Consider the following 27,471-nt stretch of genomic DNA (forward strand, 5'->3'; position numbering starts at 1 on the left):
AGTCCGGGAAGACCCCACATGCCGCGGAGCGGCTGGGCCCGTGAGCCATGGCCGCTGAGCCTGCGCGTCCGGAGCCTGTGCTCCGCAACGGGAGAGGCCACAGCAGTGAGAGGCCCGCGTACCGCAAAAAAAAGTTTTAAAAAAATAAATAACAGGTGTCCTGGGAAGTGAAGCAAGGATTACGTTCCACAGCTCAGCCTTTCTTCACAGGACTTAGTAGTTAATTACTGTTAGTTGAGTGCCTAGATGCTTTCTTCAAGATCTCCTTCAAATTCTCACTCGTTATTCTTTTTGCAAGTTCTAAAACCAGATGCTTCTTTTATGCAAAAGTCTAATTGCTGTGGAATCTAATGTCTTTCCTCCTTTCGTATCCGAATATCCTCCTTCCTGTTTACTTTACAGCCCTCCCATGATTCACCTTTTGGTCTATAAGGAACCACACCTTTTTTGGTCCTGCCTACACATATTGCTAAGAGTCTTCAACTTTGGGAAAAAGCATTCCTGAGTTACGTTAATAATATGAGACTTGTCTACAGACACAAAACGATAATGACACATCGGATTTTTTAGGCCCCATGTGCTTCTTTCTCATACCCCACAACCTATACTTATAAAATTTCTGCACTTTTATGGCATGAGGCATGCCTGGAAAACTCATCATAAGATAGCATGTGCCTGGTTAAATATTAAATTCGTTTTGAATTAGTGAAAAGAGACAAAGGGAAGTGAAACCTAGATACTTAATGGGCAGTGTAAAATGAACAAAACAGTGATGAATAAGGCAATGAAAACTGTGTGTTCTGTTTTTTTGGAGAGTAGAAATTTCTGAACAAGTTCCCAGCATTTACCCAATTTGATGATACTAGGAAAAAATAATGCATATAAAATCCACATTCAAATAACTTGTGGCATGCACCACCCTTCTTTTCCCATCCTAACAGAATGCCAGTTTTGTTCAGAGGATGAGACATAATGTATCCCCCACTAAAAATACTTGCCTACCACATGAGATGGTACTGTGACAGTTCTGGTCAATGATACTAACAAAAGTCCTCTCGGTATTTATGTGAAAGCCCTTGTTTTCCTGAACTGGGCACTGGTCCTTCCTCCTGCCTTGAGTGCTGATGTGAAGCCAGGTACTGCAACAGCTATCTTGCAACCATGAAGCGATGAGTGTGAGAATAAGGGGCCACGGGCTAAGGATGGCAGAGAAATATGGTGGGAATCTGAGTCCAGGATGGCCTTTTGCCTCCTTTACCAGCCCTGAATTTCTTATTGCTTGAAATAAATATTTGCGACACTTGTTTAAGCCACTGTTAATGTGGTTCTTCGCTGCTTGCAGCCAAATGTAATAGTAACCAATACAACCTTGCACACACATCTTAGCTTCTCTTTCTAAATCTCCAAATTGAAGTTTTACATTTTTTTAAAATTCATAGAGAAGCCAAGTAGCCACATTCCCTAGTTTTGAGCTTTGAAGCTCTACAATAACCTATTGTATTTATTATCATCACTAGAGATAAATGCCAGAGTTAAGTGTATAAAAAAATAGGAAACGATAAATATATAAGTAATTACATATAAATAGGTGCTGGATCTCAGGATGAAGGACAACTATGTATGAAATCATTGGAATTTTACTTTTAGGCTGTCATTGAAAAGTCTACAAATAATAAATGCTGGAGAGGGTGTGGAGAAAAGGGAACTCTCCTACACTGTTGGCGGGAATGTAAGTTGGTGCAGCCACTGTAGAAAACAGTATGGGGGTTCCTCAGAAAACTAACAATAGAACTACCATATGATCCAGCAGTCCCACTCCTGGGCATATATCCAAACAAAACTCTAATTCAAACAGATACATGAGGGCTTCCCTAGTGGCGCAGTGGTTAAGAATCCGCCTGCCAGTGCAGGGGACATGGGTTCAAGCCCTAGTCTGGGAAGATCCCACATGCCGCAGAGCAGCTGAGCCCGTGCACCACAACTACTGAGCCTGCAAGCCACAACTACAGAGCCCGCGTGTCACAACTACTGAAGCCCGGGTGCCTAGAGCCTGTGCTCCTCAACAAGAGAAGCCACTGCAATGAGAAGCCCGCGCACTGCAACGAAGAGTAGCCCCCCTCTCGCTGCAACTAGGGAAAGCTGTGCACAGCAACGAAGAACCAAAAACAGGGAAAAATAAATAAATTTATATATATAAAAAAAAAGATACATGCACCCCTATGTTCATAGCAGCACTATTCACACTAGCCAAGACATGGAAACAACCTAAATGTCCATCGACAGATGTATGGATAAAGAAGATGTGGCACATGTATACAATGGAAGCCATAAAAAAGAATGAAACAATGCCATTTGCAGCAACATGGATGCAGCTAGAGATTGTCATAGTAAGTGAAGTAAGTCAGAAAGAGACAAATACCATGTGATATCACTTATATGTGGAATCGAAAATACGACACAAATGAACCCATCTACGAAGCAGAAACAGAATCATGGATGTAGAGAACAACCTGGTGGCTTCCGAGGGGGTTGGGGGAGGGATGGAGTGGGAGGTTGGGGTGAGCGGATGTAAGCTATTACATACAGGATGGATAAACAACAAGGTCCTACTGTAGAGCACAGGGAACTATAGTCAATCTCCTATGATAAACCATAATGGAAAAGAATATGAAAAAAGAATGTATATACGTATAACTGAATCACTTTGCTGTAGAGCAGAAATTAACACAACACTGTAAATCAACTATACTTCAAAAATATATGGAAATCAATGGAATTTTACCCTTTAGAATGGCAAAATCACCATCTGACAACACCAGTGTCAGCAAGGTTGTGGGGAAATGGAATCTCACCACCAGGGAGCGGGTGAACTGGTGCAGCTACTAAGGGGAGCAGTTTTCCACGTCTAGTCAAGCTGACGATGAACATACCTGGTGACCCAGAAAATCTTGCACAAGAGAGATGTAGAAGGGTGCTTGCTGTGGTGCTGCTTTATAACAATGAAAATCCGGAGACAATCTAGGTGTCTGTCAGCAAGTGAAAGGATAGAAACATCAGGACACAGTCTTACAACATTAAAATGAAGAACGAAAGCACAGCCCAGATCTAGACATGGATATGGAAAATTTAGTGGAATGCTGCAGCCGGATCTCAAGAGCTGATTGTTAAAATTTCAGGAATTTTGTGAGCTGGTTGATACTACATCTGTACTTTGAGATCAGCCATGTTAGGAGTATTTACAACATTGAAATTAAAAAAGCTACAAATCACACCCCCTTCCCCCCACAGAAGAGCTGGTAGTTAAATATTTCCCAGCACATCACTAGATATATGTCAAAAACAGCGTTTATTTTAAAAGGCAAGTTGCAGAATATGTGGTGGCATATATTTAGAGCTCAAAAACATATAGAAATGTTATATATTTATAATATTTATCAATGGTAATAAAATGTAATCTAGAAGGATAAATGCCAAATTTGTGGTAACAATTGTCTCTGGAGAGGGGGGTCATGTAATAGGTGTGGTGAAGGGGAAGGGGAGGGCTTGAACTCTTTATCTGTTCTGTTCTATTTATTTTTTTTAAATATCTAAAGTCAAAAAGTGAACAGAAAGTTAATTTTTGTCAATTATGGGTGCTAAGTATAAAAATGCTTATTATTCTACGTGCTTATCACTGTTATTTAGATTTTAAGATAAAAGCAAAAAATGAGAGTCCAAAGAAAATTTGCATATCATATTTCATTGACTCCATGACACTGACTAAAAGAGACACTATTATTTTATACACCACTAAGAAAGAATTTTGAAATTTGCCATTTAAACCGTGTTGGTGAGGGCATGCAGAATCATACATTGCTGGTATGAATGTAAAATGGTGCAGCCACTGTAAAAAAACAGCTCAACTCTTCTTCAGAAATTTACACAGAATTACATATGACCCAATAATTCCACTCCTAGGTATATACCCAAGAGAACTGAGAATGTATGTCCAAGCAAAAACATGTACACAAATGTTCATAGCAGCATTATTCCTAATAGATAAAAGGTACAAACACTGCTGGTACATTGCTGGTGGGAATGTAAAATGGTACAACCACTTTTGTAAAATAGTTTGGCAGTCCCTCAAAAAGTTAAAAATAAAGTGACCGTATGACCCAGATATTCCACTTGCCAGTATATAGTTAAGAAAACGAGAACACACATCCTCAAAGAAGACTCTACACCAAATTCATAGCAGCATCATTCATATAGCCAGAAAATGGGAACAACTGAAACATGCATGCATACCTGAGGAAAGGATAAACAAAATGTGGTACAGCCAAACAATGAAATATCAGCCATAAAAAGAAATGAAGAACTGATATGTACTACAACATGGATCAACCTTGACGTTATGCTAAGCAAAATAAGCCAGACCCAAAAGGCCACATGCTGTATGATTCCATTTATATGAAATGTCCAGACTAGGCAAATCCACAGGGCCAGAAAGCAGGTTAGTGGTTGCCAGAGACTGGGAGGGAGGGGAGATGGGGAGTGATACTTAACAGGTACAGGGTTTCCTGTTCTGGAACTAGAGGTGGTGGTGGCACAGCACTGTGAATGTACTAAAAACAGCTGAATTGTACACTTTATTTTTAAAATTTTTTGTGGGGGGGGGGCGGGCTCTGTACCACACAGCTTGTGAGATCTTAGTTCCCCAACCAGGGATTGAACCCATGCCCCCTGCCCTGGAAGCGCAGAGTCCTAACCACTGGACGGCCAGGGCATTCCTTGAATTCCCTGAACTGTACACTTTAAAATGGTGACTTTTATGTTATGTGAATTTCACCTCAAAAAAAGTCATTTAAACTGTCTTTCGTTTTAAGATGATAGTGATTTGAGACACTGCATTGTAGAAACAAAAGCAAATATGTCTTAGAGTTGATGAAATGTGATATATTATGTAGAAATTTGCAGGCTCTATATGAATAGCGTTGTATCAGTTAGGATATGTTTTGTGCCTAACAGCATAATAACAGTGCTTAAACAGGTTAGAAGTTTATTTTCATTTCACATAGATGAAGTCGTGATGTGGACAGCCCAGGGCCCATAAACTATCTCCATGGTTTGCTCAGACACCCAGATTTCCTATATGTCGTCCTGTATTCAATATTTGGCTTCCATTTTCAAAGTTACAGCAGTCCAAGATGGCTGCTGGAGTGCCAGCCATTATTTCACATTTCTAGGTGTACAGCTGGAAGAGGGAGAGAGCAAAATGCCTTCCTCCCAACTCAGATCTCTTTGAGCAGACGAAAGGTGTGCTTAAGTACATGTTCATATGTCCATAAAATGGGAAAGTCTCTATGAATGCAAGACTACTGTCTGTTTTACCAGTGCATCCCCAGCACCTAGCACAAGGCAGAGCACGTTGAAGGCACTAAAAAACATGTGAAAAGAACGGATACATGCATGGAAATGGATAAATACATCATAACCATTTAAATATTTTCATAAGTAAGAAACAGGGAAATGTTACTTACAATATAATATGTGAAAACAGACTATAGTGTAATCCTAATTTTACTGAAAATGTATAGTATGCCTAGAAAAAAGAAATATACTAACCTATTGACAGATTTTCTAAATATATGGTGAAATTTCTCCAATTTTTAATAATTTTTTTCATACTTTTATAAATTTTCTAAATGTATGCAATAAGCCAGAATATTTTTCTAATTAGAAAATAAATCAATAAGCTTAAAAATCAACCAATCAGTCAATCAAGAAGAAGACCACTTCAGTCTAAGTGTTAAAACCAGATAGTGAGTTTATAAACCAAAGAAAGTAACCACCAGCCACATATGCTGTGGAGAGTCCAACAATCCTGCATCTCTCATCCAACAGCTTTGTTTTACAATTGGGGGAAGGAGATGTTGACATCTGCAGATGATACCCATGTGGAACCATGCCTATCCTACATTTTGGGGTAGCAAATCTCAGTTTTTTCAATCTAATAGTTAGCATATAAACACTCATTTTTTAAACGGGAAGACCATTTTAAAGCTTACCACAGGGAAGTTATCCATCCATCAAAGTAAACTGATTATCTGCTTCCAGGTCCACCCTGATCACTTGCAAATGATTAAATCGAACTCAGCACTTCTCAGCACAATGGAAAGTCACCACCACCCCTGAATTTTCTTGTGTTTTCCCACTATTATGGGCTAAATTGCCCCTTTCCCCCCAGATTTCATGTGTTGAAGTCCTAAATCCCAATACCCCAGAATGTGACTATTTGGAGATAGTCTTTATTTTTTATTATTTTTTAAGGTTTTTTTTTTTTTTGATGTGGACCATTTTTAAAAAAGTCTTTATTGAATTTGTTACAACATTGCTTCTGTTTTATGGTTTTTTGGCCGCGAGGCATGTGGGATCCTAGCTCCCTGACCAGGGATTGAACCCGCACCCTCTGCATTGGAAGGTGAAGTCTTAACCACTGGACCACCAGGGAAGTCCCTGGAGATAGTCTTTAAAGAAGTAATTACATCAAAGTGAGGTCACAGGTTGGACCCTAATCCAATATGACTGGTGTCCTTAGAAGAAGAGGAAATTAGGACACAGACCTGTACGAAGGGAAGACAATGGTAAGACACAGAAAGGAGACAGTCATCTACAAGCCAAGGAGAGAGGCCTCAGAAGAAACCAACCCTGCTGACACCTTGACCTCAAACTTCTAGCCTCCAGAATTGTAAGAAAATACATTTCTGTTGTGTAAGCCACCCAGTCTGTAGTACTTGTTATGGCAACTCTAGCAAATACACCCACTCATCATGTTAATTACATGTTTGGTGACTGCGATGGTTAAGTTTATGTGGCAACTTGGCTAGACTATGGTATCTAGTTGATCAGATATCAGTCTAGATGTTGCTGTGAAGGTACTTTTTAGATGTGATGGACGTTTAAGTCAGTAGACTTAGACTCTCCATAATATGGGTGGGCTTCATGCTATCAGTTGAACGTCTTAAATAGGAAGACTGAGATCCCCCAAAGAGGAAGGAGTTCTGACTCCAGGCTGTCTTTGGACTCAAGATTGCAGCATGAACTCTGGCCGGAAGTTCCAGTCTGCCTTCCCTGCGTATACCAGACTTGCCAGCCCCACAATTACATGAGCCTATTTTAAAAATACACTCCCACCACCCACACACATACATCGACACACATCCTATTGGTTCCGATTCTCTGGAGAACCCTGACTAATAACAGCGAATAAGGACTGATATTCCATGTATTTGACTCCATGCTCTTGCACTTGTTTTATGCAAAATATCTATTTATTTCCAAATTTGTGACTGGAAGAGCTAGTCAAATACTTGCAAATTAATTCATCAGTGTGCTGTTCTTTCTTTTTAAAGATGACATTGAGCTTTGCTAGAGGATGTCATCAGAGAGCCAGAAGGAATGAAGGACGATCACTCATCAAAATGCCTAACAATTTACACCCACAGTGTGCTGACAGCCAGTAAATTCCGATAGGATGAACAATTATGGTTATAATTTTTAAACCGTCTTTGTTATGAGCATCCTGCTCTTGCCTTTTGATCCTGCCTAATCTTGTTCTACCCTGTACATCTGCAACCTCACTTCTTTTTTCAGAAATGACAAGTTTTCTTTCTGCTCTGTTAAGTACATAAACTGAGCTGCTTATCCAGAGAGAAATCGGATAAGATAAATTGGATAAATGCGGAGGGTTTGGCCAGGGAAGAAACAAAGACTTGAGACAAGGAAGTCTGACGAACAAGAAGTGCCTGGAGGGCAGGGCACCTGGGGGAGAGGGGATGGTGAGGAATGACCCCATGCTCACCAGTAGCCAGGAATGCTTATTTGTGACACCAGCCAACAACACCGCCTGGGTGACCAGGCGGATCAAGAGCTAAATAAAGCCAACAGAACTACATAGGTTGCACTCATGAGACTGGCGTTCTTGTCGCCTTGCTCTAAAAAGTCATTGCCCAAAAGTTTCCTTCCCTAATACACCTGTGAATTAAATTGGAAGAGGCTTTCTGTGGAGGTGAGGGAATGCAGAAACAAACAAGAGGCACCTTGGCCCTCATGAAGAGTGATATGTGTGGGGTAGAGCCAATTAGAGGCTGGGCTTTGAGAGATCCGAGACAGCCCGCAAGGAAAACACCAAAACCATTTGGGAAATCTTGCTCACCAGGGCACTAAGAAGCAGCCCTGTCCAGTAGGACTTTCTGCAGTGATGGAAGTATTTTACATCTGCGCTATCCGATGGGGTGGCTACAGAGCACTGGAAATGTTGCTGATGAGACTAAGCAACTGAATTTTATGTTTTATGTAATTAAAATGTAAATAGCCACATGTGGCTAGTGACTACCATATTGGATAACATAGCCATGTGGTACTTATAACACGCTGATTGACGTGTCTTCCAACGCATCAACAGTTTGGGAAAGGATTGTTCCAAACAAATGAACTCAGTGATCCTCTTGCTACTGAGTGCTCCATATTTAAATTACTAGCAATCTGAAGAGTTGGGGGTGGGGGGAGGCAAAGAGCATGATGGCGCCACCTAAAGACCCTAAACCACTGGTTAGCCACCAGGCAGGATCTAATCTGGTAAACAGTGAATTAGAGCATCTTCTGCAGGAAACACTAGTATTTATGTTTGCCAAATGTGTACAGGATAAGCCCCGGCCTAGTAGTCACTTATAACTAAAGAAACAGAGCTAGAATTTCCCACCTTTGGTTTCCTTCCAAAGGTGGGATTTATCTTTAAATTTACTTCAATTTGGGGGAGATTTGGAAGAAAAATCCTTCCAGCTATTAGGGAACTTTCTAAATAGGAGAAATAACATTTGTCAAGCTTGTCTTGGGAGAGTTTTTGTTCAAGTGATTAGAAATGAAATGAACTTGGAATGTTGAAATTTCTCATGTTTGACAGGATGGCAGAAGAATATTGAGCAAGAAAATTATTTGGCATTTGGTCCCCAGCATGAGTTCGTACACGCAACCCCATTAAATCATATTAGGAAGGAAATGTGCTTTACTGGGAAATGTGCTGGGCTAAACCAGAGACTCCAAAGTTATGGGGCAACAGCGTGACTTCCCCTCCTTAATGACTGGGGGCCACTCAGCCTTGATGGGCCTCTTCTCCTTCATCTACAAGGATGGGGATAAATGCTTTCTCAGGGTTTCTTCAAGAAAGAAGACTAGAACCATAAATCATTTTAACAAATGCAAAGTACCCCTCAATACAAATTATTTACAGAGATGTTATTTATTTGATTTCCTTTTGCGGGGAAATGAAGCATTAGTTGAGTATAATATGGAAGTGGTTCAATAGCACCATTACGAGTGAGTTTTTTAAAGAGTAGGGGACTTCACAAAATGATCTCAAGGTATGAAAAGTACTGTTTGGTTTCATATGCAAGTTTTTAAAAGAATTATTACAGATTGAGAGGGAAGTAAGCGGCTGCAGTATACACTGTGACCAACTTTCAAATAATGATTGTGACTTGAGTCATTTCTCAGAAATAAGTAAACAAACTCTTTACTTTGATGCTGAATGATATTGATCAAGTCCATCTGCTTGTACCCATTAGAAGGCACCCTCTCACATTATTTTGGAAATGGTCATCCTGAGTCAGACTGAGTAGTCATAGTTAATACATTTGATTTCCCTCTCATTTGTTTTTTGCTCCATCCTCTGTATCTACCCAAATTTAGTCTTCTTCCCTCAGAGCCACTTGACCACGTGAGTATCATCCTTAATCCTAAAGAGCAAGAAGGGAATTTCCATGTTAGTAGAGGAACTCAACTAAGAATAGAATGCTGCATAATTTATTGTCCAAACTGAGATGTTAGAGAACAAAGGGAGGCCTTTTAATAATTATGCTGGAACAACAAACGTAAACCAATCACCCTAATTAAATAAATAGAAAACATATGTAAAGGTCAGCCTCATTTGTATCAAAGCAAAAATAAAATGAGACCATCGTAGACCCACCAGATTGACAAAAATGAAAAAGTTCAACAATCCTAAAGGTTGGTAAAGACATGGAACAACTGGAACTCATAGTGTTGGGAGTACATTTTACAATACTTTTGAAAACAATTTGACATTATCTAGTAAAAATGAACATGTACGTATCCTATAATTTGGCAAATCCACTCCCACAAAATATGTACTAGAGGGGGACTGGCAAAGATGGTGGAGGAGGAAGACCCTGAGCTCACCTCCAAATTTAGACACACCAAAATTACAGCTATTTACAGAGCAACAAGCAATGAGAATGACCTGAAGACAGCAGAAAAGATCTTCTACAACTAAAGATATAAAGAAGGACCCACAACAAGATGGATAGTAGAGCCAGAGATGCAGTATAGTCAACACCCATACCCCTGGGTAGGCAATCCACAAATTGGAGGATAATTACTATTGCAGAGGTTCTCCCTAAGGAGCAAGGGGTCCAAACCCCACATCGGGTTCCCCAGCGTGAGGGTCCTGCACCCAGAAGATGAGCCACCAGAACATTTGTCTTTGAAGCCCCTGGGGCTTACTTTCAGGAGAGGCAGAGGGCTGTGGGAAATAAAGCCTCCATTTTTAAAAGGCACACACAAAATCTCACACACCCAAGACCCAGAGTATAAGCAGTAAGTTGAAAGAAGCCTGGGTGAGACCCACTTGCTAATCTTAGAGAGCCTCCCAGAGAAGCAGGAGGCAACTGGGAATCATCTTGGAGACAGATGCTGGCAGCTGCCATTTTGGGGAGCTCATCCTACCATGAGGATGCTAGTGTTGAAAGTGCCATTTTGGGATCCTCCCTCTAGTTTATTAATGCTGGGACCCAGCCTGTCCACCAGCCAGTCAGCATCAGTCCTGGGACACCCCAGGTCAAGCAGCTGTCCAGGCAGGGACACAGCCCCACCTACAAGCAGGTTGGCTGCCACAGGACCCCTGAACCACTTGCTGCCCCAGGACATGGCCCCACCCACCAGTGGGCCAGCACTAGCCTAGGACACCCAGGGCCCTGAGCCAGCCCTCAGGACCTGACCCTGCCCACCAGCAGGCTGACACCAGCCACAGGATCCCCTGGGCCCAGGACCCACCCACCAGCAGCTGGCAGCATTCACACTAGGCAGGGCCTGACAACCAACCTGACCAGGGGCTATCCACACCTACCAGCACACCCACAGTAGTCAGCCCACTACAACAGAAGGGCACATGCAGCACACATAGAGGGCACCCCCAGAGCATATAGCTCTGGTGGCCAGAGGGGAGTATCCTCCTGGGGCCTATAGGACATCTCTTACATAAAGCCACATCTTCAAGATCAGGAAATATAACCAACCTACCAAATGCAGAGAAATATAAATAGAGAATTAGGCAAAATGAGGAGACAGAAAAATATGTTCTAAGCAAAGGAACAAGATAAAGCTCTAGAAGAAGAACTAAGTGGAGATAGGCAATCCACCCAATAAAGAATTCAAGGTATAATTGTAAAGATGGTCAGAAGAACTCAGAAGAAGAATGGATGAACACGATGAGAAGATAGAAGTTTCTAACAAAGAGAAAATATAAAGAGGAACCAAACAGCTGAGGAATACAATAACTAAAGTGAAAAATACACTAGTAGATTAGAAGATAAGAGAAACAGATTAGCAATCTGGAAGACAGAGCAGTGGAAATCACTGAAGCTGAACAGAAGAACGCCGAAGAATTTGAAAAAATGAGGACAGTTTAAGAGACCTCTGAAACAACATCAGGAATATGAACATTTACATTATAGGGGTCCCAGAAGAAGAGAGAAAGGGACAGAGAACATATTTAAGACATAATAGCTGAAAACTTTCCTAACTTGGGAAAGGAAACAGACATCCAGGTCCAGGAAGCACAGAGAGTCCCAAACAAGATGAACTCAAAGACAACCACACCAAGACACATTGCATTTAAAATGACAAAAAAATTAAAGATAAAGAGAGAATATTAAAAGCAACAAGGGAAAAGCAACTAGTTACATAGAAGGGAATGCTGATAAGACTATCAGGCTAGAAGGGAGTGGCACAATATATTTAAAGTGATAAAAGGAAAAAACCTACAACCAAGAATACTCTACCTGGCAAGGCTATCATTCAGATTTGAAGGAGAAATAGTTTTACAGACAAGCAAAAGCTAAAAGACTTCAGCACCATGAAACCACCTTTACAAGCAATGTTAAAGGGACTTCTCTAAGTGTGAAGGAAAAGGCCACAACTAAAAATATGAAAAGTACAAAAGGAAAAATCTCATTGGTAAAGACATATACAGCAAAGGTAGTATATCAACAACCTATAAAGCTAGAAGGAAGGTTAAAAGACAAAAGTAGTAAAAATCATCTATATCCACACTAAGTAGTTAAGGGATACACAAAACAAAAAAATGTAAAATGTAACATGGAAAACATTCAATGTGTGTGAGAGGGAGTAAAAATGCAAGATTCTTAGAATGTGTTCAAACTTAAGAGATCATCAACTAAAATAATCACATATATAGTTAATATGAACCTCATGGTAACCACAAACCAAAAATCTACAATAGATACACAGAAAAGAGAAATGAATGCAAACATAACACTAAAGATAGTTATCAAATCACAAGCGAAGAGACCAAAAGAAGAAAGGAACGCACAAGAGAACTACAAAAACAACCCCAAAACTATGAACAAAATGGCAGTGTACATATCTACCAATAATTAGTTTAAATGTAAATGGACTAAATGGTCTAATCAAAAGATATAGAGTGGCTGAATGGATACAAAAACAATACCCATATATATGTTGCCTACAAGGGACTCACTTCAGATCCAGAGACCACACAGACTGAAAGTGAGAGGATGGATAAAGGTATTCCATGAAAATGGAAATGAAAAGAAAGCTGGGGTAGCAATACTTATATCAGACAAAATAGACTTTGAAACAAAGACTGTCACAAGAGACAAAAATGAACACTACATAATGATAAAGGGTTCAATCCAAGAAGAAGATATAACAATTGTAAGCATACATGCACCCAACATAGGAGCACCTAAATACATAAAGCAAATATTAATAGACATAAAGGGAGAAATTGACAGTAACACAATAATAGTAGGGGGCTTTAACACCCAACTTACATCAATGGACACATCATCCAGACAGAAAATCAATAAGGAAATGCTGCCTTAAATGACACATTAGACCAAAAAGAATGAATATATATATATATATATATATAAACATTGCATCCAAAGGCAGCAGAATACACATTCTTTTCAAGTGCACATAGAACATTCTCTAGGATAGATCACATGATCACATGCTAATAAGCCATCAAACAAGTATCAGTAAATTTAAGAAAATTGAAATCATATCAAGCATCTTTTCTTACCACAGTGCTATGAGACTAGAAATACACTACAAGAAAAAAAAAACTGCAAAAAATGCAAACACATGGAGGCTAAACAACATGCTACTAAACAATCAATGGATCACTGAAGAAATCAAAGAAGAAATAAATAGATACCTGGAGACAAATGAAAATGAAAACAATAATCCAAAATCTATGGACATCGGTAAAAGCAGTTCTAAGAGAGAAGTTTATAGCAGTACAAGCCTGCCTCAGGAAATAAGAAATATCTCTAACAACCTAATTTCACATTTAAAGGAACTAGATAAAGAAGAAAAAACATAACCTGATATTAGTACATGGAAAGAAATCATAAAGATCAGAGCAGAAACAAATGAAATGGAGACTTTTAAAAAATAGAAAAGATCAGTAAAACTAACAGCTGGTTTGTTAAAAAAAAAGATAAACAAAATTGATAAACCTTTAGCCAGACTCATCAAGAAAAAAAGAGATAGGGCCCAAATAAATAAAATCAGAAATGAAAGAGAAGTTACAACTGACACCACAGAAATACAAAGGCTCATAGGTATTACTATGAACAATTATATACCAATAAAATTGACAACCTAGAAGAAATGAACAAATTCCTAGACATGTACAATCTCCCAAGACTGAATCAGGAAGAAATAGAAAATATGAATAGACCAGTTACCAGTAATGAAACTGAATCAGTAATAGAGAAACTCCCAACAAATAAAAGTCCAGGACTAGATGGCTTCACAGGTGAATTCTACCAAACATTTAGAGAAGCGTTAACATCTGTCCTCTCAAACTACTCCAAAAATTGAAGAGGAAAGAATGCTTCCAAACTAATTCTACAAGGCCAGCATCACCCTGTTACCAAAAACAGACAAAGATAGCACACAAAAAAGAAAATTAAAAGCCAATATCACTGATAAACATAGATGCAAAAATCCTCAATAAAATATTAGCAAACCAAATTCAACAATACATTAATAGGATCATACACCATGATCAAGTGGGATGTATCCCAGGAATGCAAGGTGGTTCGATATCTGCAAATCAATCAATGTGATACACCACATTGACAAACTGAAGAATAAAAATCATATGATCATCTCAACAGATGCTGAAAAATCTTTTGACAAAACATCCATCTACGATAAAAACTCTCAACAAAGGGGTATGGAGGGAACATATCTCAACATAATAAAGGCCATATATGACAAGCCCACAGGTAACATCATACTCAGCAGTGAAAAATGGAAAGCATTTCCTTTAAGATCAGGAAGAAGGCAAGGATGGTCACTCTCACCACTTTCATTCAGCATAGTATTGGAAGTCCTTGCCACAGCAATCAGACAAGAAAAAGAAATAAAAGGAATCCAGATTGGAAGAAAGTAAAACTGTCACTATTTACAGATGACATGATACTATACATAGACTATTCTAAAGATGCCACCAAAAAATTACTAGAACTCATCAATGAATTCACAATGAATTCAGTAGAATTACAGGATACAAAATTAATATATAGAAATCTGTTACATTGCTATACACTAACAATGAGCTATTAGAAGAGAAATTAAGAAAACAGTCCCATTTACAATCACATCTAAAGAATGAAGTACTTAGGAATAAATCTAACTAAGGAGGTAAAAGACCTATTCTCAGAAAACTATAAGACACTGATAAAAGAAACTGAAGATGACACAAACAATTGGAAAGCTATACCATATTCGTAGACTGGAAGAATTAATATTGTTAAAATGACTATATTCCCCAAGGTAATCTACAGAGTAAATACAATCCATATAAAAATACCAACGGCATTTTTCACACAACTAGAATAAGAAATTCTAAAATGTGTATGGAAACACAAAAGACCACAAATAGCCAAAACAATCTTCAGAAAGAAGAACAAATCTGGAGGTATCATGTGTCCTGATTTCACGCTATACTACAAAGCTACAGTAATCAAAACAGTATGGTAATGGCACAAAGACAGACACAAATCAGTGGAACAGAGAGAGCCCAGAAATAAACCCATGCACTTATGGTCGATTAATCTATGACAGAGGAGGCAAGAATATACAATGGGAAATACAACCTCTTCAATAAATGAAGGTGGGAAAGCTGGACAGCTACATGCAAAAGAATCAAACTGGACTATTTTCTCACACCATATAAAAAATAAACTTAATACGGATTAAAGACTTAAATGTAAGAGCTGAAACCATAAAATTCTAAAAAACAGGCAGTATGCTCTTGACATCGGACTTAGAAATATTTTGTATATGTCTCCTCAGGCAAGGGCAACAAAAGCAAAAATAAACAAATGGGACTACATCAAAGTAAAAAACTTTTGGACAGTGAAGGAAACTGTCAATGAAAAGGCCTCCTACTGGGAGAAGATATTTGCAAACCATATATTTGATAAGAGGTTTATATCCAAAATTTACAAAGAACTAATGAAATTCAACATTAAAAAAAAAGGTTAAAAAAATGGGCAGAGTCAAAACTATAAGCTATCACCTCACACCTGTCAGAATGGCTATCATCAGAAAGTCCACAAATAAATACTGGATAGGATGGGAAGAAAGGGACCCCTTGTACACAGTTAGTGGTAATGTAAATTGATACAACCACTATGAAAAACAATATGGAGGTTCCTCAAAAAGCTAAAAACAGAACTACCATATGATCCTGCAATCCCACTCCTGGGTATTTATCTGAAGAAAATGAAAACACTAATTTGAAAAGATATTTTCACCCCCTATGTTCACTGCAGCATTATTTAAAATAGCCAAGATATGGAAGCAACCTAAATGTCCATTAATAGATGAATGGATAAAGAAGATGTGATATATGTACACACACACACAATGGAATATTACTTAGCCATAAAAAGAATGAAACCTTGTCATTTGTGACAACTTGGATGGACCTAGAGGGTATTATGATAAGTGAAATAAGTCAGACAGAGAAAAACAAATACTTCATTATTTCACTTATATAGGGAATCTAAAAAACAAAACAAATGAACAAACATAACAAAACAAACATAGTCATAGATACAGAGAACAAACAGGTGGTTGCCAGAGGAAAGGGGGGGCGTGGAGGAAAGAAATAGGTGAGGGGGATTAAGAGGTAGAAAATTCCAGTTACACAATAAATGAGTTATGGGTATGAAATGTACAGTGTGGGGAATACAGTCAATAATTATGTAATATCTTTGTATGGTGACAGATGGTAACTGGACTTATTGTGGTGATCATTTTGAAATGTAGAGAGGGACTTTCCTGGTGATCCAGTGGTTAAGACTCCATGCTTCCACTGCAGGGGGCACGGGTTCAATCCCTGATCGGGGAACCAAGATGGTAACTGGACTTACTGTGGTGAGAGATGGTAACTGGACTTATTGTGGTGATCATATTGAAATGTATACAGGGACTTTCCTGGTGATCCAGTGGTTAAGACTCCACGCTTCCACTGCAGGGGGCAGGGGTTCAATCCCCTGGTTGGGGAACCAAGATCCTGCATACCACATGGTACAGCCAAAACAAATAAATAAAAATAAAAATTTTTTTTTAAGTTAAATTTTTTTAAATGTATAGAAATATCGAATCACTGTGTTGTGTACCGTGAACTAACACAGTGTTATAGGTCAATTATACTTCAAAACCAAATAAACAAGCTCAGAAAAAGAGATCAGATTTGTGGTTACCAGAGGTAAGGGATGAGTATTGAATAAAGGCAGTCAAAAGGTACAAACTTCCAGTTTTAATATAAATAAGTGCTAGGGATGTAATGTACAACATTTTTTTTCAACATTTTATATATATATATTACGTGTGTATGTATATATGTGTGTGTATATATATATAATTAATACTGCTGTATGTTGTATATGAAAGTTATTAAGAGAGTAAATCCTAAGAGTTCTCATCACAAGGGAAATTTTTTTCAGTTTAATTGTTTTATGAAGTGTAGTTGATTTACAACATTGTGTTAATTTCAGGTGTACAGCTAAGTGATTCAGTTATATATATATATATATTTTTTTTCAGATTCTTTTCCATTATAGGTTATTGAATATAGTTCCCTATGCTACACAGTCAGTCCATTTGTTTATCTATTTTATATATAGTAGTGTGTATTGCTAATCCCAATTTTATAATTTATCCCTCACCCCACTTTCCCCTTTAATTTTGTATCTATGTGAGATGACAGATAAGTATCTATATGAGATGACAGATAAGTTCACTAAACTTATCATGGTAGTCATTTCATGATGTATGTAAGTCAAATTATTATGCTATTTACCTTAAGCTTATACAGTGCTGTATGTCAATTATATCTCAATAAAACAGGAAAAAATAAAGATATGTACTAGAATATTCATAGAAACATTGTTTATAAAAGCCTAAAGGTAGAAAAAATAAATATGCCTAAACATAAAAATGGATACATTGGACTTCCCTGGTGGCACAGTGGTTAAGAATCTGCCTGCCAGTGCAGGGGACACGGGTTCGAGCCCTGGTCTGGGAAGATCCCACATGCTGAGGAGCAACTAAGCCCGTGTGCCACAACTACTGAGCCTGCGCTCTAGAGCCCACAGGCCGCAACTACTCAGCCCATGTCCCACAAATACTGAAGCCGCACGCCTAGAGCCCATACTCCGCAACAAGAGAAGCCACCGCAATGAGATACCTGCGCGTGGCAACGAAGAGTAGCCCCCGCTCGCCGCAACTAGAGAAAGCCCGTGCGCAGCAACGAAGACCCAACACAGCCAAAAATAAATAAATAAATAAATAATTTAAAAAATGGATACATTTAAATAATAACTACATTCATCAATATAGATTAACTTTACAAATGTTACATTTATTGAAAGAAACAACTCTAACTATATATGGCCATTTATGTAAATCCCAAATAGCCAAAACTAAACAAGGATACATGCTTATATATATAGTAAAACTATAAATAAAAGCATGGATATTATTAACCCAAAGGTTAGGATGGAAGGTGGCTCCTTGAAGAACACATTAAGGAGGGGTGTCTAAGGTCTTGGAATTATTTATTTCTTAACCTGGGTGATAGATACACAGAGATTTATTTTTTATCTCTCACACTTTACATTATGTAATGTTCATTCTTTTTTGTTGACATATAACTGACATATAACGTTATGTAAGTTTAAGGTGTACAATATGTTGATTTGATCCGTTTATATATTGCAGTAAGATTGCTACCATAGCATTAGCTAACACTCTGTTATGTTACGTAATTGTCATTTCTTTTTTGTGGTGAGAACAATTAATATCTAGTCTTTTAACAACTTTGAAGTTTATAATACAGTATTGTTGACTATAATCACTATGCTGTACATTAGCTCTCCAGGACTTATTTATCTACTAGTTCCCAATTTGTACCCTTGAACAACACGTCCCCACTTCTCCACCCCCCAACCTCTGGTAAACACCACTCTACTCCATTTTTTACAAGTTTGTCTTTTTTAGATTCCACATATAAGAGAGATCATACAGTATTTGTCTTTCTCTGACTTGTTTCACTTAGCACAATGCCCTTGAGGTCCATCCATGTTGTTGCAAATAGCAAGATTCCATTCTTTTCGTAGCTGAGTAATATTCCAGTGTGTGTTTTTGTGTGTGTGTGTGTGTGTGTGTGTGTGTGTGTGTGTGTATAACATCTTATATATTGGGTTGGCCAAAATGTTCATTTGAAACCCAAACGAACATTTTGGCCAACCCCCCCCCAAAAATGTATATATCTCACAATTTCTTTATCCATTTATCCACTGATGGACACTTAGATTGTTTCCATATCTTGGCTATTGTAAATAATGCTGTAATGAACATGATCTTTTTGAATTAATGTTTTCATTTTCTTCAGATAAATCCCAGAAGTGGAAATGCTGGATCATATGGTAGTTCTATTCTTAGTTTTTTGAGGCACCTCCATACTGTTTTTCAAAGTGGCCGCACCAGTTTACATTCCCACCAATGGTGCACAAGTTTCCCTTTTCTCCACATCCTTGCCAACAGCTGTTGTTTCTAGTCTTTTTGATGATAGCCATTCTAACAGGTGTGAGGTGATCTCTCACTGTGGTTTTGATTTGCATTTCTCTAATAATTAGTGATGTCGAGCATCTTTTCATGTGCCTGTTAGCCATCTGTATGTCTTCTTTGGGAAAATGTCTATTCAGATCTTCTGCCTGTTTTTAATTGAATTGTTTATATTTCTGCTATTGAGTTGTATGAGTTCTTTACATATTTTGTATATGAACCCATTATCAGATGTATGATTTGCAAATATTTTCTCCCATTCGGTAGGTTGCCTTTTTATTTTGTTGGTGGTTTCCTTTACTGTGCAGCTTTTTTGTTTGATCTAGTCCCACTTGTTTATTTTTGCTTTTCTTGCTTTTGCTTTTGGTGTCAGATTTAAAAATTTATCACCAAAGGGCTTCCCTGGTGGCGCAGTCATTGAGAGTCCGCCTGCCGATGCAGGGGACACGGGTTCGTGCCCCGGTCCGGGAAGATCCCACGTGACGTGGAGCGGCTGGGCCCGTGAGCCATGGCCGCTGGGCCTGCGCATCCGGAGCCTTGGCTCCGCAACGGGAGAGGCCACAGCAGTGAGAGGCCCGCGTACCTCAAAAAAAAAAAAAAAAAAAATTTATCACCATGACCTATGTCAAGGAGTTACCACCTATGTTTTCTCCTAGGAATTTTATGGTTTCAGGTCTTACATTCAAGTGTTTAATTCGTTTTCAGTTAATTTTTGTGTACAGTGTAAGATAGTCCGATTTTATTTTTTCAGGTGGCTGTCCAGTTTTCCCAACACCGTTTATTGAAGAGACTGTCCTTTCTCCATTGTATATTCTTGGCTCCTTTGTTGTAAATTAATTGACCATATATGCGTAGGTTTACTTCTGGGCTCTATTCTGTTCCATTGGTCTATGTGTTTATTTTTATGCCAGTACCATACTGTTTCAGGAATTGTGATACCTCCGACTTTGTTCTTCTTTCTCAAGATTGCTTTGACTATTCAAGGTCTTCTGTGGTTCCATACAAACTTTAGGATTTTTTCCGATTTCTGTGAAAAATGCCATTGGAATCTTGATAGGGATTGCATTGAATCTATAGATGGCTTTGGGTAGTATAAACATTTTAACAATATTAATTGTTCCATTTCATGAACATGAGATATCTTTCTATTTGTGTCTTCTTCAGTTTCTTTTATTAATGTCTTATAGTTTTCATTGTATAGGTCTTTCATCTCCTTGGTTAATTTATTTCAAGTATTTTATTGTTTTTGATGCTACTGAATCAAAATGATTGTTTACTTCTTTTTCAGATGTTTTGTTGTTAGTGTATAAAAATAATTGATTTTTGTATGCTGATTTTATATCCTGCAACTTTACTGAATTTGATTAGTTCCAACAAACAGTGTTTTGGTTGAGTCTTTAGGATTTTCTATATATAGGATCATGCCATCTGCAAATAGTGACAGTTTTACTTTTTGCTTTCTGATTTGGATGACTTTCATTTCTTTGTCTTGCCTAGTTGCTCCTAAGTAGGACTTCCAGTACCATATTGAATAAGAGTGGTGAGAGTGGGCACCCTTGTCTTATTCCTGATCTTAGAGGAAAAGCTTTCAATTTTTCACTGATGAGTACAGTGTAAGCTGTGGGTTGATCATATTTGCCTTTATGATGCTGAGGTATGGTCTTTCTATTCCAAATTTGTTGAGGGTTCTAATGATGAAAGGATGTATTTTGTCAAAAGCCTTTTCTGCATCTATTGAGATTATCATATGATTTTTATCTTTCATTCTTTTAATATGGTATATCACATTTGCATATGTTGAACCATCCTTGCATCCCAGAGATAAATCCCTCTTGGTCATGATGTATAACGCTTTTTTTTTTTTTTGGCATATGGAAATTTATTACTATCATGCTTTCATCATCAAAACTTATGATCTTGGTCTTTCTTTCCTGCCTTTGTGTAAGGCCAAAAGAGAGACATTGGCTACTTTGACAACCTTAAAGCGGACTCCAGGAATGTCACCAACAGCATGACCTTTGTGACCAAATCCAGCAACCAGAACTTCATCATTTTCCTCAGTAAAATTCAAACAACCATCATAGGGTACAAAGGCTGTGATTTTTTTTGCCATTCTTGATGAGCTGAATCCTGACACCCTTCCTGATGGCAGAATTTGGCTGTTTGGCTTCAACCCTACTTTTTCAAGCACAGTTCCCTTGGCATTAGAAGCGCCTCCAAAAGGGTTGGCCTTCAGGGCTGTGCCCAAATGGGCTTTCTTGTACTGTTTATCATGCCACTTCTGGTCTCATCGGTGGCTACAGAGCTTCCTCGCAGTACGAAGACCGTGACACTTGCCCATCCTGCTGGTGTCACGGGCCTGAATGAAAGAGTATAAGCCTTTTAATGTGTTTCTGCTCTAGGTTTTTGCTTTGTGGTTACCATGAGGCTTACACAAGACATCTAACAGGTAACACAGTGCATTTTAATTTGATAGCAGCTTGACTTCAGTCATCTATGAAAGTTTCACCCTTTTACTTCTCTGTTTTTATATTTTCAATGTTGCATTTTTATATTGCATATTCATTAACACATTGTGGTAGCTATTGTTACTTTTAATACTCTTTTCCTTTCACCTTTATACTAAAATTATGTGGTTAACAAACTATCCTATTACAGATTTAGTTTCTAGGTCTGATTGTATATTTACCTTTACCAGTGTGTTATATACTTTTGTACTTTTTGTCACTGATTAGCTTCTTTTCATTTCAGCTCAAAGGACTCCTTTCAGCATTTCTTGCAAGGCAGGTCTAGTGGTGATGAACTCTCTCAGCTTTTGTCTAGAAAAGGCTTTATTTCTTCTTCATATCTGAAGGATAACTTTGCTAGATAGACCACTCATGGCTAGCAAGTTTTTTCTTTCAACCCTTTGAATATGCCATTCCACACTCTTGGCCTGTAGGGTTTCTGCTGAAAAACCCATTGATAGCCTAATGGGTGTTCCTTTGTAGGTTACAATCCTTTTTTCCCTAGCTGCTTTTAGAATTCTTTCTATATCCTGAGAAATATAAAAAATATGAAAAGGGAGAAGTAAAAGGGTGAAACTTTTGTAGATGATTGAAGTCAAGCTGCTATCAAATTAAAATGTACCGTGTTATCTGTTAGATGTCTTGTGTAAGCCTCATGGTAACCACAAAGCAAAAACCTAGAGCAGAAACACATTAAAAGTGTTATACGTCATGACCAATAGGATGATCTATTAGCATGTATTTGGGTGCCCAATTCTCTCCTCAGGTTTAGGAAGTTCACAGCTATTATTTCTTTAAATAAATTTTCTGCTCCCATCTCCCTCCCTCTCTTTCTGGAACCCCAGTCATTATATTTGTCCTGTTGATGGAATACCATAGACCACCACATAGGTTTTTTTCACTCTTTTTCATACTTGTTTTGTTTAGTTTATTTGCCTCTAATTGGGTTATTTCCAAATTCCTAATCTCTAACGCACTTGTTCTGTCTTCCATTTGCTCTGCTCTACTGCAGATTCTACTGCATTTTTCATTTCATATATTGAGTTCTTCAGCTCCAGAATCTCTGTTTGGTTCATTTCTATGATTTCTGTCTCTTTGGGGAAATTTTCATTTTGATCTTGTTTTTTTTTTTTTGAGATTTCATCAAACTGTCTTTGAGTTTTCTTGCAGCTTGTTGAGTTTCTTCAAAACAGCTATTTTGAATTCTTTTTTGGCTAGATCACAAAATTCTGTACCTTTGAGTTTTGTTATTGGAGAATCATTATTTTCTTTTTGTAATGGTATGTTTCCTTGATCTTAAATGTTCCTTGTGGTTTTTGCATTACTGCTTTCACATTTGAAATTAAGGAGGCGCCACCTTAAACCTTTGTTGGTTTCTGATGGAGTATCCTGTTCAATGGTGTCATTATTACCTGGGGTTTTATCTGTCTTTGTATTGGTACTCTTACTCCACTTCTCTTGCTCCCTCGTGTGGCAGGATTCTTAAGCTTTTAGGTCTTCTCTGATGCTTACAAGTCACCAGGCAGGCTCCTGGAAACCTCTCTTTTGTTCTCCAGAAGGTGGTGCTATAGCTTCAGTTTGTGGTTTCTCCCTTGTCCACACTATGTGGCCTGTTTCTGAGTGTGCTTCCTAGCCACAGGAGCTTGCTTTCACTACTGCAGTAGGAAGCGTGCACATGGAGATGCCACAGACTAGGGCGAGGTGTGGGTTTAGCACTGGCCCATGGATCTAGTAGGGAGATCCTCAGGTGTGGTACTCCCAGGGGTTTGTGGGTGGACTTCCTGCTGAGTGCAATCAGCAGGAAAGGCGTCCCTCCTCTGCCTCTTACCCCATCTCCAGTCATGAAAGACCAACCTCAATACTCTGGGTGCTATTGGAGAGAAACAGGTTTGTCCCACACAGCTGAGGTAGCTGGGTACTCACCCCAAACTATCCTCCCCTACCCCTAATGAGGGAGAGGGTGCCGCCACTGGATACATCAGCCTGGTGCAGTGTTTCCTTGGGGGAGGGGACCCTGGGAAAGTTCCTCTTACCACCCCCTCTGCTGTGACCAAACTTGTTTTGTTGTTGTTGTTTCTAGAATGGTGTGCTGGAATCTCCCCTCAGGAAGGCTGGACTTCTGCGAATTCCCTCTCATGCATGAGTATCTGCCCAGGTCAGCACTCTCCAGTTTCGTTTTTTGTTTTTTTTTTTTTTTTTCCCAATCATAGCAAGAGGGGGTTCTGGGCAGGTTCACTGGCTCCCCTGAGTCTGCAGCCTATACCGAAATCTGTCTGCCTATTACGGGATGCACAGGTAGGTGAGACTCCTGGATCCCACAGCTCCCACAAAGGTGCTTTTGTTTGTGGATGGATGTCTATTTTGTTGTTTTAAAAAGGGGACGAAAAAGAGGAATGTTTTATGCCGCCATGATGCTGACATCACTAATGTTCATTCTTTATGACATATTTCATAACTGGAAAAATATTGTGTAAACAACATGATATGATAAGGAGGTGAAGCTATTAGAGCTGCCACCTTTTGGGTACACAATGGGATTGTCCTCTGGCTCTTTGGGGTTGGGCAAGGGCTAAAGCATGTAAAAATTGTAGACTATGGTGCAGAGTTTGGACTTTAGTACAAGGCAGCCACTGGTGGTTTTAGGAGAATGATGTGATATGGATCACATTTTAAAGGGATAATTCTTGCTGCTGCATGGAGGATGTATTGTTGGGGGCAAGTGTGGAAACACAGAGCCCAGTTAGAGAACTAGTAATGGTGAGATGATGGTGACTTGAACTTCACTGATTACAGGCAAAATAAAAGTGGAATTTTTTTGAATGCAGTTTGCAGGTGTATCTGAAAGGACTTACAGAAAAGTGGGGAATAGGGGTTGAAGGAAAGAGGGGGATTGCAGATGATCACTGTTTTGGGTTGAACAACTGAATATATGGTAGGGCCATTTACCATAATGGGAGCAAATGAAAGATTAACGGGTATGAAGAGAGGGAATGGAGCTTACTTTTCTCTGTATTAGCTTTAGACAGCTATGTGCACATGTTAAATAAACCACTAGAGAGACAACCCCATCCCTCAAGGGAACACCCAGAGCCAAAGATGTATATATTTGGAAGTCAATAGTATACAAATGATATTTAACTCAAAGGACTAGATTAGATCATCTAGAGAGAATATACATAGAATAAAAGATGTGAAGACCGGAGAAAAACCAGGTTAATATGCAGTCACAGAAGCCAAAAGAAGAAAGCGTGTTTTGAATGCTGTTGAGGGACTGAGTGAGATATTAAGCAATGATAGTATTTGACAAATGGAGCTAATTGGCAGCTTTGACAAGGGAAGTTTCCACGGAGTTCTGTGTGGTGGTGGGGAATCGGGGAGGCAGATGGAGAGGGTTGAGGAGAAAGTGGAAGAAAATGAAGAAAGAGAATGAAGGGAATTTTGGTAAGTTTCCCTCTGAAGGGAGCCAAACTGGGCTTGGAGGAGATATGTGGTGAAGGCAGATTTTCTTTTTTTAGGATGGGGGATACTAGAGTGTGCTTGTTTGCTGATGGTGATTCAGGAGTGAGGAAGAAGCTAGTGATGCAGGAGATGAAGAGGTTAATACACCCGGGAAGAGAGGGTTCTGATCCAGGGCACAATGGAGGGGCTGTCCTTTCACTAGAAGAGAGATCCTCCATCCAAGGATGGAAAGACAGGTGGATGTTGGTTTTAATGATGAAACTACGAGGGAGGGAGTGCTCCTTGATTGTGGCTCTTTTCATTGACTTATGAACAAAATAAGTGGAATAATATTTGATGGAACTGAATAAAGACCCCACTGCACATCAAAAAGATTCCCATCAAACAATAAATTAATGAAAATCAATCAACCCCTATATATTTCTTGGTTAATCTTAAGATTTAAGGGTAAAGAATGAATTCTATAAGCATGTAAGTGGAAGATAAAATGACAAACAAAGCAAAAAGGCAGGTTGTACTTCTGGTCCAGCCATGATAGAATAGCTAATATCAGATGAATTCTCCTGCTGAAAACAACTATAAAAGATGTACAATGTACATTTAAAAACTGTTTAAAATATTTAGAGAATATGGAACTCAGGCAGGATTTGAGGGGCTACAATATGTGAAACAAAGGAAACAGTGAGGTGAACTTCATATTTCCCCTGGCTTTTCCCTTGAAGGCATTTGCTATTTCACAGTAAAGCAGGGGAAAAGAATCCTAGTAGAAAGCAGCAGATAGAATGTTTAATTCAGAGATGACACAATCATATATACAGAAAATTCAAAAGAATCATTTATCATAATTAATAAATGTATTAACAAGGTCAGTAGATACAAGATGGATATTAGAAAATCAATTGTCTTTCTATATACCAGCAACAAAAAATTAGACAGTGGAATTTCTGAAGATGTGCTGGCTTTGACTCACAGATATAGAGAACAAACCAGCGGCTACCAGTGGTGAGAGGGAAAGGGGGAGGGGCACTTTAGGAGTGAGGGGGGAAGGGGTTATTATGGGATTATATGAAATCGTGTGTGAAACGTCTCAAAATTGCAAAGCACTGTAGAATTTAAAGAATCTTTCATTTAATTTAAAAAATGGGCTGACTTCATATTATGATGTGATGTCAGAAAATATGTGATGTCAGAAAATAAAACATTGTCTAACAAGTTTTGAGGGGAAATGTTATTTATTTATTTATTTTTGGCTGCATTTTGGGTCTTCGTTGCTGCGCGCGGGCTTTCTCTAGTTGCGGCGAGCAGGGGCTACTCTTCGTTGCAGTGCACAGGCTTCTCATTGCGGTGGCTTCTCTTGTTGTGGAGCACGGGCTCTAGGCACGTGGGTTTCAGTAGTTGTGGCACGCGGGCTCAGTAGTTGTGGCTCGCGGGCTCTAGAGCACAGGCTCAGTAGTTGTGGCACACGGGCTTAGTTGCTCCGCGGCATGTGGGATCTTCCCGGACCAGGGCTTGAACCCGTGTCCCCCGCATTGGCAGGTGGATTCTTAACCACTGCGCCACCAGGGAAGCCCGAGGGGAAATGTTTGTGATGTGCCAAATTTTCTTTTTCTTTGAAGCAACAGAAAGACAATCTTAAATATGCAAGGCTGTGCTAGTTTTAATGGTGAAACTATGAAGGAGTGCTATTTTCCACTAAAAACTATTTGATTTTGTACTTCAGCTGCAGGATGAATCAAGACAGAGAATTCATGAATGCTAAAGACATAGTTTGAAAAAAAATGGCAGTGAGCATCAAATGATCTTAAAACAAGTAACTTTAAGATGCCATTAAGTGTATTCATAAAATATACCTTTTAGGCTTATATGCAAGGTATAATTTTTAGAGTAACAACTGGACAAAAATAGTAGGTAGGTTATAACAAAAGTGGAAGATAGAAGATAATTTTCTCAAACATACTACCATTTCATTATTGACATTAGTCTTTAGAGAATTATAGACTTAAGTATATTTTTAGCTTTTTATTGAAGT

The 27,471-nt window shown here is 38.7% G+C and overlaps 1 long non-coding RNA gene and 1 pseudogene across 1 annotated transcript in view; one reads left to right on the forward strand and one right to left on the reverse strand.

Moving 5' to 3' along the window:
- The window catches only part of LOC102991851 (uncharacterized), a 286,698-nt gene that overhangs the window by 224,723 nt on the left and 34,504 nt on the right, over nt 1-27,471 (forward strand). Inside the window, exon 17 of the long non-coding RNA XR_008617318.1 lies at nt 24,064-24,138. This is a non-coding gene — a long non-coding RNA (uncharacterized lncRNA). The remainder of the gene's footprint in view (nt 1-24,063; nt 24,139-27,471) is intronic.
- Nucleotides 21,356-21,817, reverse strand: LOC102991303 (40S ribosomal protein S23-like; annotated as a pseudogene).

Source organism: Physeter macrocephalus, chromosome 5, assembly GCF_002837175.3.
Source record: "Physeter macrocephalus isolate SW-GA chromosome 5, ASM283717v5, whole genome shotgun sequence".
Classification (NCBI taxonomy): Eukaryota; Metazoa; Chordata; class Mammalia; order Artiodactyla; family Physeteridae; genus Physeter; species Physeter macrocephalus.